Below are 12519 nucleotides of genomic sequence, written 5' to 3'. Positions count from 1 at the left end.
GATCGTGCCATCCATGAAGAACACCTGGGATTGGAACCTGGAGGAGGACATGTAGCCCATCTATAACGTGTAAGTGGAGTACGGTAATCGTGAACGGTAGCGTTGTGAATATATGTAGACTAGTCGTGCACAAATTTATCACATGAGTTGGAGATGAACTTGTGTGGCATACTGGCATTTGTCCTTTAGAATTTATTACTAGTAAATGTGTTATGTGTACGTGCAACTTGTGTGGTTGTTGCACGGGCTCCAACATGCTCTTTGAGAAAAAAAGGTGGCACAACTTTGGATATACGTGACGTGGCGGCATCATACAGTAGCATCGTTCGCTATAGTTGTACTAGTACACTCCTACTAGGACGACAACTCCTATAAAACCTTGCGCTTGGCTCTTTGCCTCTTCGGGAGGTTCAACAGTTCGTACTCGTGTGAACCTTGCACTTGGCTCTTCGCCTCTTCGGAAGGTCCAACAATGATGATACTACAGTACAATATGCTTCTGGCAATCTGACACCGATTGAACTGCTGCACGTCCACCGCGAGGGCGAGGGAGAGGGAGAGGGAGAGGGCACTGTAGTCAAAACCCTCTCCTCGTCCTGTGAACCACCGCGCGCGTGGGTGAGGGAGAGGCGTAGTAAGCAAGCTTCTCCTCATTCGGCGAGTTGATGGGACACATCAAAGCAGTACTAGTACTAGTAGTAGTAGTACATATTGCGTCCTTTCCGATTAATATGGCTTAATTGGAAACGAGAAAAATACACTTGCGGTCAACGTATGTAACAGTACGCTCTTTATGGTCACTATATATAGTTTTGCGGCGATTATGCGATCACTAGCTCATCGTAGAGCACCGTATTGCACCCTACTGACCGGCCACATAGTCGACGTGGCACTTTGTTGACTAGTTAAATTGTCACCTGGTTTCTGGGTCCCACCTATCAGTTGGCAGAGCAAAGAAATTAGTTAAACAAAACTTTACGCAGGCGCGACACGAGTCCAACCCTTGCGCGCGAACCGCCCTGGCTGTGTATGTGAGTGCATGCGCGTGTCCTCCCTCGGTATTCCAACAAAGAGTGTACTACATGATGTACATCTACACTTCCAATGTGTTTAGCCTTTAATATAAATTGATATTGATTGACTAATGCACCAACTTGTGCTGTAGGTATAGGCTACATGTCTATCCTTAATTACAGCATGCAATGGCCTTCATTTAATCTTCTTATCTCAATGGTCGCATGCACACATAAGTCTGCTACTTTTGGGCGTTAATTATGCCCTGGTCAATGTGTAAATCTCTAAATGTACAGTCTTTCACGGACGTAGGGAGTAGGTTGAGCACTTGAGCGTGAGCGTGTGTGTTGCGTCGTGTGCTGTGTGCCGCATGGGTGCGCGAGTATTGCGTGCGTCCATGTGTACGTGTGAGTGTTGCATGTTGCATGCATGCATGCATGGGGCTTACTCCCTCCCATTGACATGTTCATATTTCAAGCTTCCTTTGTTCCCTCCATATGGTGATACTCCCTCTATTCCCAAATAGTACGGAGTAAAAGCCTCCCTCTGTTCCCAAATACGGAGTATTTGTCTTTCTACAGATTTCAACAGGTGACTAGGTACGGAGCAAAATGAGTGAAGTGAGCGTAGAGGCATAGGGATACTGTAGAAAGGAAGTCCTCGTGATCCATTTATTCCCCATCTCGGTCAGAGAGAACTATTCAACTAGTCTCTTCTTCTTCCTCCTCTCTTCCCCATCGTCGACCGCACACCATTTACCCCCGCTCACTGCTCGCCCGCCCGCGCCATCTTCCTTGGTAGCTCGCGCGTACCATATCCCCCTGCTCACTGCTCGGCCACACGAGGAGAAGCTTCTTCGCTCGCCCGCCCGAATCCACTTCCCCGCTGGCTCGCAGGCACCGAAAACCCCAATGGCAGAACCGACTGACACGCAGAGCCGCGATTGGAATTCCCTCCCCGATGTTCTCTTGGAGCAGATCTGTAGTCGTATGGACCTACTCAGCACCGTCCGTCTGGCCGCATGCTCGGTGTCCTGCTTGTTGATGCCCGATCCTCGCAGGTGGCCCAGACACCGACTTGACGATCCTACGGAGGTTGCTGTGGTGCCCCTCGACATGCTACCACTACCCGTCCACCTGTCCTTCATGCGCGGCCACTATTGGACGGGCATGAAGGCCAACTAGATCGTCCTCATCCACCACACCGGTAGTCCGTGGCGTCTCGTGGATATCTACACCCAGCGAGAGATCACCCTTCCATCGTTGGATACCGCCGCCATCGAGCCTCGCGGCCCGCCGGACACTCCTGCCTACTATGCACGAGACGCGTCAAGCTTTTGGCTCGACCTCTGTTTGCAAAAAGTTGTAATCTGCAAAGTGCCCACACCATCAGAAGACTACATGGATTACAAGCTCATTGTCTTGTTCAACAAGGGATTAGTCTATCTGGAATCCGGTCGCCATACATGGTTATGGCTCATCATCAATCCTGTTGAGGAAACATTTCTGTCTGATGCTATAGTGCACGATGGCAGCATTTACGCGGTCGACGCACAGATTGGCTACCTATATTGGTGGAATCTATCGTCGTGTAATTGTTCTATCTCATCTCATCTTTACCTTATGAATACGACTCCCTGTTCATTTGTTACAAATTTAGAATGCATAGCATGTCTATAACCACATCATTGCTATATGTTCCTCTCGTTTCCTAGATTTTTATGACCACACATGTTATTGTTAGAGTTGATATGAGAACAATTGGCATCTAATGATTGTTAGAATACATATTATGATCATAACATCATGATTGCTATATGTTACTCTCGTTTACAAGATTTCTATAACAACGCATGTTATTGCTTAGAGTTGATATGAGAACAGTAGTAGTAAGTGCTATGGTAGAATATGAGTAGGCGCTGTCATAGCTGTTTTCCTCTCATTGTTACATGATGTTTGAACCATGACATATTGCTAGAATATGAAAGCCATTGGCTTATTTTTTTAACTTGGGGGTATGATTATGACCATGGCATTGCAATTCTCTGTCTATGATATGTGTCGCTGTTATAATAATCTTAATTCCACACATACTCTGAACATGATTGTTTATGTTTGTCCTTTTGGTCTCCAATTTGAATTGTTGCAGCAGACGCAAATGCGTTGGCCTTCATGATTCCAGGACCTGGAATCATACCAGCCGGTGGGTGGTGGTTTATCGCTCGTTCAGCTGACGGCGGTCATTTGATGCTCATTCGCACGTACCAAATTGACCAAACCATTACATCAAACCACATGCAGTACAATGCGTGGGGTGTTCGTGACATTGATGGCTATGGCTGCTTCGTGTTCAAGAAAGATCCCAGCTCCGTTGGGCCAGGCGTATTCAACTGGAGGCGGGTTTACAACCTCGGCAACCACTCCTTGTTCCTCAGGCTCAATTATCCGATCATCCAACCAATCATCGATCATATCACCGGCGATGATTACTGTGCTATGCAACTTCCATTCGCGAGGGGGGCTGTGTTTACACATCATACCATGGGTTTCATGAATCACCATATCCAGAGATTCATCGACACAGCTTGTTGCCAGATAATCTTCAGTGTGCGAAAGGCATCAAGCTTCCATGCGATGGATGGCTTTTGCAAACCTGACATGCGGCGATGTGGTTCATGCCAACAGCAAATATGCACAACTTGATTCGTGCTGATATCTAGACTGAGCCATGTATTCTCCTGCTGTAGCACGGCCCTCTTTTGTTGGATATTATGTACTGTTGTTAGTTTGAAGCACTCCTCTGGTTTGAAGGATAGATACCTTCCTGGGATCAAGTGCATCCTAACTCAGCTGCGTAGGATGTACTGATAATGATGATGGAGATGTTGTGCAGAAGCCATATGTATAAATTGTGACACTAAATACGACTAGTAAGTAGTACAGTAGCAGTACTAGTATACGTCGGTCAAATTATTCATCATGTCCACACATTGAATTAACGTGACAACACGCTGCGCGTGAGGTGACACAAGAATCCCGGCGGCGTGTTCGGGTATTCTGGACTTCAGATTTGGAGTACCACTTATCTGTCGAAATCTTTCATCATTCACTTAAAACAGTCGATTGATCATACATTGAGTACCATATAACTGGAATTACCGATGCAAGTCGAAGAAGGATTGGCCCGTGCTGCCGGCTGGCGTCAAGTTCGATCCCACGGATCAGGAGCTGATCGAGCACCTTTAGGCCAAAGTGAGTGCTGACAGCGCGATATTTCAGTCTCTCATCGATTTGTTCCTACCAACCATCGACAGTGAGCACGTCATATGTTACACCCAACCTGAGAAACTTCCAGGTAAGACACCGATCGGACGTCTACTTGCACAAACATATTCCTTTGTTTATAGCTCTATTTTTCTTTTTAGACGCGGACCTGGTGAAGTAATTACAATTTGACAGTTAATAAAAAGTGAAACAAGTGACTGCAACATGCCAAAGATGTTATGAAAATGCCAACTAGGTACACTAAAACCTGTATTCCACAATACCGCAGGTATCACACTGAGTGGCCTAAGGAAGCATTTCTTCCAGCGCAATTCCATGGTGTTCAAAAGGGGCGCGTGGACGCGTCGAAAGATACAGTCGGAGTGCGGCATGCACGCGATGTGGCACAAGACCGGCAATACCTTGCCGGTGATGGTCAACGGCTGGCGGACGGGCAGCAAAAAAGGTTCTGGTGCTGCACACCAACAAGAACTTCGACCAGCAAAGGACCAACTGGGTGATGCACCAGTACCACCTCGGGGACCTGGAGCAAGAGAAGGAGTGGGAGCTGGTCCTCTACAAGATTTTCTACCAGACAAACACTAGGGCTAGGAGTAAAAAGATTATAAGTTAGTTTGGTATTGGTAGTTGTACTACCTTGTCGTCCGCAAGTTGGTATTGTTGTTAACGATCTTTTGGTGTGAACTTGGATTTGCTTCCAACCATCATGCCAAGGGTCGACGTGGATATAAAGTTGAATCATTTGTTTCAAAACGAATTTTCAGGCACCTGATTTTTATTTGATGGGTAGCATAAGCACCCGCTGTTTGAATTCCCGGTTCTCCAATTTTTTCGAAACAAGTGCATGCACTTATTATCATGATAAAAAACAATATCCGTTCAGCATCCCAGTTATCAGTCTGTACTTGCAGAATTCTCTCGTTTATTGAGCACGTATATTGTTTTTTCAGGTCGAGCAAGTTTCAACTGGGCTGTAGATTGCCCGGGGTTGTTTTGTTTTTAACAGGCCCAGCCCATGACGACAACGGGGCACAAAGATCCAGCAGGTATCTACTGGCCTCTGCCCCGCCAGTGTTAGTTATATTTTGTCTTACAACATCCGCAGGCAGTTTTTTTACTGAATCAAACACACAGCCCAGTTCTATTTTCCTCTTGAAACGCATGCCCTACATCCGTTTTCTAATCTCTACCTATAGTTTTATTAGTTCATATACACGTATCATTATATCGAAAACACATAAAATTCCTTTTTCATATTTACATCCTTATTTTTGTTGTTTTTTCCACCCAGCGCTGATTTTTTTACCACTGGTTTTCCCTTAAACCAACTAAATTGCCCCACGTCTTATTTGCTTACAAAAACAAAACGATTTTTTTGGCAAATCAATAAGTTCTGAAAAATGTTTATCATTTTGGGATTACAACAGTTCGTACTCCACCGAAATATGCAAAATAAGGTTGGACTTTTTGACCATGGTCCTGGGCAGAAAATGGGCTGTAATAAATTACTTAAGAATTAGCAAATTGGCTGCAAATTATAAAAAATAGCAAATGGGCTTTATGTTGTCTGCCACAGATTTGGAGGCTGACTTGTGGGCCTACTAAGTTCAGGCGTACACAAGGTTTCTCAAAAATGAAACTTAGTCAACAATCGACTCTACGAGCGTCAGACCGTTAGATGTCAATCTAACGGCAATCGTGCTTCTTCAGTCTCTGATCTTCCTGCCCCAGCCGCCCAAACCAGCGCCGTCGGAACCACCTGCTCCCGCCTCCCGTGGCCGGCAGTGCTGCCGGGAAGGCCTCACGGCCCCATCATACTCGCATCCCTGGCCTATCTATCCCTCTACTCACCCAAACCTCCTATTATTTTCCGGTGACGACAGCCGAACCAGTCAACCCTCGTACTCTCCATCGCGTGGGCAGCCACTGCCGTGTCTTCCCCGGCTCCGTGTCGTTCCCTTCTTAGGCCTCGCCGTCGTTCACCGCCCTGGTGCTCTCGGCGCGGCGTGGTCAACGATGTCCATCGAACGGCCGTAGTGCTTTTTCAACCTCTGGTCTTCTTGCCCCAGCCGCCCAAAGCAGCGCCGGTCGTGCCGCATGCTCCTGCCTCCCATGGCCGGCTGTGCTGCCACGGAGGCCTCACCGTCCCCATACTACTCCCACCGCTGGTCAGGCCATCCCTCCACTCACCCACTCCCCCTGTTATTCTGTGGCGACGGCAGCCTCACACCGCAGCCGAACCAGTGAACCCTCGTACTCCTCTCCGCGTGGGCATCCACTGCCGCGTCTTCCCTGGCTCCGCGTCATCCCCTTCCTAGGCCTCGCCGTCATCCACCGCCGTGGTGCTCTCGACGCGGCATGGTCAATGTGGTCAACAACTTGTGCATAGACTCCCCGGCAATGGTGCCAGAAATCCTTCTTGCTACCTCTTGAGTACTGCATTGGTTTTCCCTTAAAGAGGAAAGGGTGATGCAGCAAAGTAGCGTAAGTATTTTCCTTAGTTTTTGAGAACCAAGGTATCAATCCAGTAGGAGGCCACGCGCAAGTCCCTCGTACCTACCCAAACAAATAAGAACCTCGCAACCAATGCGATAAAGGGGTTGTTAATCCCTTCATGGTCACTTACGAGAGTGAGATCTGATAGAGATGATAAGATAATATTTTTGGTATTTTTATGATAAAGATTAAAAGTAAAGATTGCAAAATAAAAGGTAATAGAAATAGAAAGATTAATATAATGGAGAATAGACCCAGGGGCCATAGGTTTCACTAGTGGCTTCTCTCAAGATAGCATAAGTATTACGATGGGTGAAGAAATTACTGTCGAGCAATTGATAGAAAAGCGAATAATTATGAGAATATCTAGGCATGATCATGTATATAGGCATCACTTCCGTGACAAGTAGACTGACTCCTACCTGCATCTACTACTATTACTCCACACATCGACCACTATCCAGCATGCATCTAGAGTATTAAGTTCATAAGAACAGAGTAACGCATTAGGTAAGATGACATGATGTAGAGGGATAAACTCAAGCAATATGATATAAACCCCATCTTTTTATCCTTGATGGCAACAATACAATACGTGTCGTTTCCCTTTCTGTCACTGGGATCGAGCACCGCAGGATTGAACCCAAAGCTAAGCACTTCTCCCATTGCAAGAAAGATCAATCTAGTAGGCCAAACCAAACTGATAATTCGAAGAGACTTGCAAAGATAACCAATCATAACTAAAAGATTTCAGAGAAGAATCAAATATTGTTCATAGATAGACTTGATCATAAACCCACAATTCATCGGAACTCGACAAACACACTGCAAAAAGAGTTACATCGAATAGATCTCCAAGAAGACTGAGGAGAACTTTGTATTGAGACTCAAAGAGAGAGAAGAAGCCATCTAGCTAATAACTATGGACCCGAAGGTCTGAAGTAAACTACTCACACATCATCGGAGGGGCCATGGAGGGAGTTGATGTAGAGGCCCTCCATGATCGATGCCCCCTCCGGCGAAGCTCCGGAAAAGGCCCCAAGATGGGATCTGTTGGGTACAGAAGGTTGCGGCGGTGGAAATAGGGTTTCGTGGTGCTCCTGGATGTTTTCAGGGTATATGAGTATATATAGGAGGAAGAAGTAGGTCGGTTGAGCCACGAGGGGCCCACGAGGGGGAGGGCGCGCCCAGGGGGGTAGGCGTGCCCCCCTTCCTCGTGGACTCCTCATTTGTTTCTTGACGTCCACTCCAAGTCCTTTGGATCACGTTTGTTCCAAAAATCAAGTTCCCGAAGGTTTCATTCCATTTGGATTCTGTTTGATATTCCTTTTCTGCGAAACACTGAAATAGGCAAAAAAATCAGCAATTTGCACTGGGCCTTGGGTTAATAGGTTAGTCCCAAAAATAATATAAAAGTTTAAAATAAAACCCATTAACATCCAAAACAGATAATATAATAGCATGGAACAATAAAAAATTATAGATACGTTGGAGACGTATCATACCTCTTTCAAAAAAAATATGCCCCAAGACAATACCTTCATTAACCATAAAGTGGCACTTCTCCCAATTCAAGACAAGATTAGTTTCTTCACATCTCTGCAAAACTCGTTCAAGGTTGCTTAAGCAATCATCAAAAGAAGTTCCATATACGGAGAAATCATCCATGAAAACCTCAACAATCTTTTCGCAAAAGTCAGAGAATATAGCAGTCATACATCTTTGAAAGGTAGCAGGTGCATTGAATAAACCAAAAGGCATACGTCTATAAGCAAAGGTACCGAAAGGGCAAGTAAAAGTTGTCTTTTCTTGATCCTCTTTTGACACAGGTATTTGAGAGAAACCAGAATAACCATCTAGAAAGCAGAAATGTGTATGTTTGGATAATCTTTCTAGCATTTGATCAATAAAAGGTAAAGGGTAATGATCCTTTTTACTAGCTTTATTTAGTTTGCGGAAATCAATTACCATTATATAACCTGTAACAATTCTTTGTGGGATCAATTCATCTTTATCATTAGGAACAACAGTAATGCCTCCCTTCTTAGGGACATAATGGACAGGACTTACCCACTGACTATCAACAACGGGATAAATTATACCTGCCTCCATAAGCTTTAGTATTTCTTTTCTTACCACTTCTTTCATCTTAGGATTTAACCGTCGTTGATGATCACCAACCGGTTTCGCGTCTTTCTCCAATTTTATTTTGTGCTGGCATAGAGTGGGACTAATGCCCTTAAGATCATCAAGAGTATATCCAATAGCAGCACGATGCTTCTTCATAGTTTTCAATAATTTCTTTTCTTCATGCTCTGAAAGGTTAGCTAATAGAGGCAAAGGTGTCCCGATGTTTCAATGAGATGGTGGCTATCGCTCTGGAGGAAGCCGACTTTGATGATCCGACTACGAACGTGCGAAAGACGTCGCGCCTTAGCAATCACTAAACCAACTCTGAGAGGTTATTAACCATGCCGGAGCACGATCAACCTGACCACGAAGGTCTGTTTCCTGCAGGCAAACGAAGAACAAGCAAGAAACTAAGATTGCAATCTGGATATTGCGAATATAAGAGGAAAGCTTTATTGATCAAGGTGGGGTTCTGTGACGCCTTTGTCTGGTCGTTGAACACAAACGAAGTACGCGAAGTTGCAGCTATGGCAAACTTTTATCTAAACAAAACCCCAAAGTCTAAACGATGCCCAAAGGGCTGTATATATGGAGGAGAGAGGGGGGAATTTCATGGCCCTTGGAGGAGGGGTCCGAAACCAACCCTAACTCCTGTTTCCCCACACATACGGACTCTAAAAACAGCCTATACTTAAGTATTTCGAAAATACATGGGCATGGCCCAATAATAAGGTGACGCAACACCTAGAATAGCCTCTAGACGAAATTTATGAAGTGGCATCTTGTATATTTCGTCCAAGGCTTCATGCATTCCTTATGGTGGCTTCAAAGTCCTAAAATCATCACTTGTAGCAACGTTCTTGATCCCCTTGCGCATGCCATCATCTCCATGCTTGGTCTTGCTCCAGTGTTCATCCCTCTTATCCATGCCATGCCCTTCATTTGTAAGCAAAACAAATGTATCCAATTTAGGCAGCATCATATTCTCATAAACATTATAATCATTACCAAGAAATGGAAGTACGTGATAATTTAATTGGCGTGCGCGAGCTCTAGTAATTGGTCCAGTATGTATAGCAGCAGGGGCTGTGGGTGTAACAGTGGTATAGATGTCCTCATCATCCTCCCCTTCTTGAAATGAAGTCGTCCTCGACGGAAGCTCATCTTCCTCACCCAAATAAGGCTTCAAATCTGCAATGTTAAAAGTGGGACTAACCCCAAAATCTGCAGGCACCTCAAGTTTATATGCATTATCATTTATTTTCTCTAACACCTTAAAAGGACCATCAGCACGTGGCATTAGCTTTGATTTGTGCAAATTAGGAAATCTATCCTTACGCAAATGTAACCAAACAAGATCTCCAGGTGCAAACACAACATGTTTTCTACCCTTATCTCTAGCAAGTTTATATTTAGCATTCAGACGCTCAATGTTTTCCTTAGTTAACTCATGCATTTTTAAAATCAATTCAGCACGTTCTTTAGAATCAAAATTAACCTTCTCCGAAGATGGAAGAGGCAACAAATCAATAGGTGCACGAGGTAGGAAACCATACACAATTTCAAAGGGGCACATCTTAGTAGTAGAATGCAATGAACGATTATAAGCAAATTCAATATGAGGCAAGCATTATTCCCACATTTTCTTATTATTCTTCAAACAGCCCTAAGCAGAGTAGACAATGTTCTATTGACTACTTCAGTTCGTCCATCAGTTTGGGGGTGACAAGTAGTAGTAAAAAGCAGTTTAGTCCCCAAATTAGCCCATAAACATCTCCAAAAGTGGCTAAGAAATTTAGTATCACGATCTGAAACAATATTATTTGGCACACCATGCAAGCGAATAATTTCATGAAAGAACAAATCAGCAACATTAGCAGCATCATCACTTTTATGACATGGTATAAAGTGTGCCATTTTCGAGAACCTATCCATGACAACAAATATGATATCCCTCCCCTTCTTTGTTCGATGTAAACTTAAAACGAAGTCCATAGATATATCCTCCCAAGGAACACTAGGTACAGGCAAAGGCATATATAAACCATGAGGATTTAGTCGTGACTTAGCTTTTTGACATGTAGTGCAGCGAGCAACAAAACGCTCAACATCAAATCTCATCTTTGGCCAAAAGAAATGTGTAGCAAGTGTCCCATTAATCCTCCTCCATGCGCCTCCTGCAACAACAAAAGACGAACAGAGCTAGCTGGAATGCATAGCTTGTTAGCACGAAACACAAATCCATCATTAATGACGAACTTGTTCCACGTTCTTCCTTCTTTACAATTCTGCATTACATCTTTAAAATTAGCATCATGCACATATTGATCTTTGATGGTCTCCAAATCAAATATTTTGAAGTCAAGTTGTGAAAGCATAGTATAGCGATGAGACAATGCATCAGCAATAACATTTTCTTTACCCTTCTTATGTTTAATAACATAAGGGAAAGTCTCAATGAATTCAACCCATTTAGCATGTCTATGATTCAGTTTAGCTTGACTTTTAATATGTTTCAAAGATTCATGATCAGAATGTATAACAAATTCTTTGGGCCATAAATAGTGTTGCCATGTTTCTAAAGTCCGAACAAGAGCATATAATTCTTTATCATAAGTAGAATAATTCAGACTAGGCCCACTCAATTTTTTAGAAAAGTATGCAACAGGTTTGCCATCTTGTAATAACACACCTCCTAATCCAATTCCACTAGCATCACATTCAAGCTCAAAAGTCTTATTAAAATCAGGAAATTGGAGTAAAGGAGCATGTGTTAACTTATCTTTCAATACCGTGAAGGCTTCTTCCTGTGCGGTACCCCAAACAAAAGGCACATCCTTCTTTGTAAGCTCATTGAGAGGTGCAGCAATGGTGCTGAAATCTCTCACAAATGCCTATAGAATCCAGCGAGGCCAAGAAAACTCCTCACTTATGTGACCGTTTTGGGCTGCGACCAACTCTCAATAGCTTCAATCTTGGCTTTATCAACTTCAATTCCCTGTGGAGTAACAACATAGCCAAGAAAATATACGCGATCGGTGCAGAAGGTGCATTTCCCAAGGTTACCAAACAAACATGCATCACGTAGAGCAATAAAAACAACATGTAAATATTCCAAATGTTCCTCCAAAGATCTGCTATAAATCAGTATATCATCAAAATAGACTACCACAAATCTTCCAATGAAAGCACGTAAAACTTTGTTCATTAGTCTCATGAAAGTACTAGGTGCATTAGTTAACCCAAAAGGCATGACTAGCCACTCATATAAACCAAACTTAGTTTTAAATGCTGTTTCCCATTCATCTCCCAATTTCATACGAATTTGATGGTATCCACTACGCAAATCAACTTTGGAGAAAATTGTAGAGCCACTCAATTCATCAAGCATATCATATAGCCTAGGAATAGGATGGCGATAACGAATAGTAATATTATTAATGCCTCTACAATCAACACACATACGCGACTTACCATCCTTTTTAGGCACTAGTATAATAAGAACAGCACAAGGACTAAGATATTCGCGTATGTAACCTTTGTCGAGCAGCTCCTGTGCTTGACGCATAATCTCCTTCGTCTCCTCTGGATTGGT

This window comes from Triticum urartu, chromosome 5A (assembly GCF_056163025.1).
Source record: "Triticum urartu cultivar PI428250 chromosome 5A, HENAU_Tu73, whole genome shotgun sequence".
Lineage (NCBI taxonomy): Eukaryota > Viridiplantae > Streptophyta > Magnoliopsida > Poales > Poaceae > Triticum > Triticum urartu.
The sequence above is the reverse complement of the archived record's forward strand: the minus strand, read 5'-3'. Positions refer to the sequence as shown.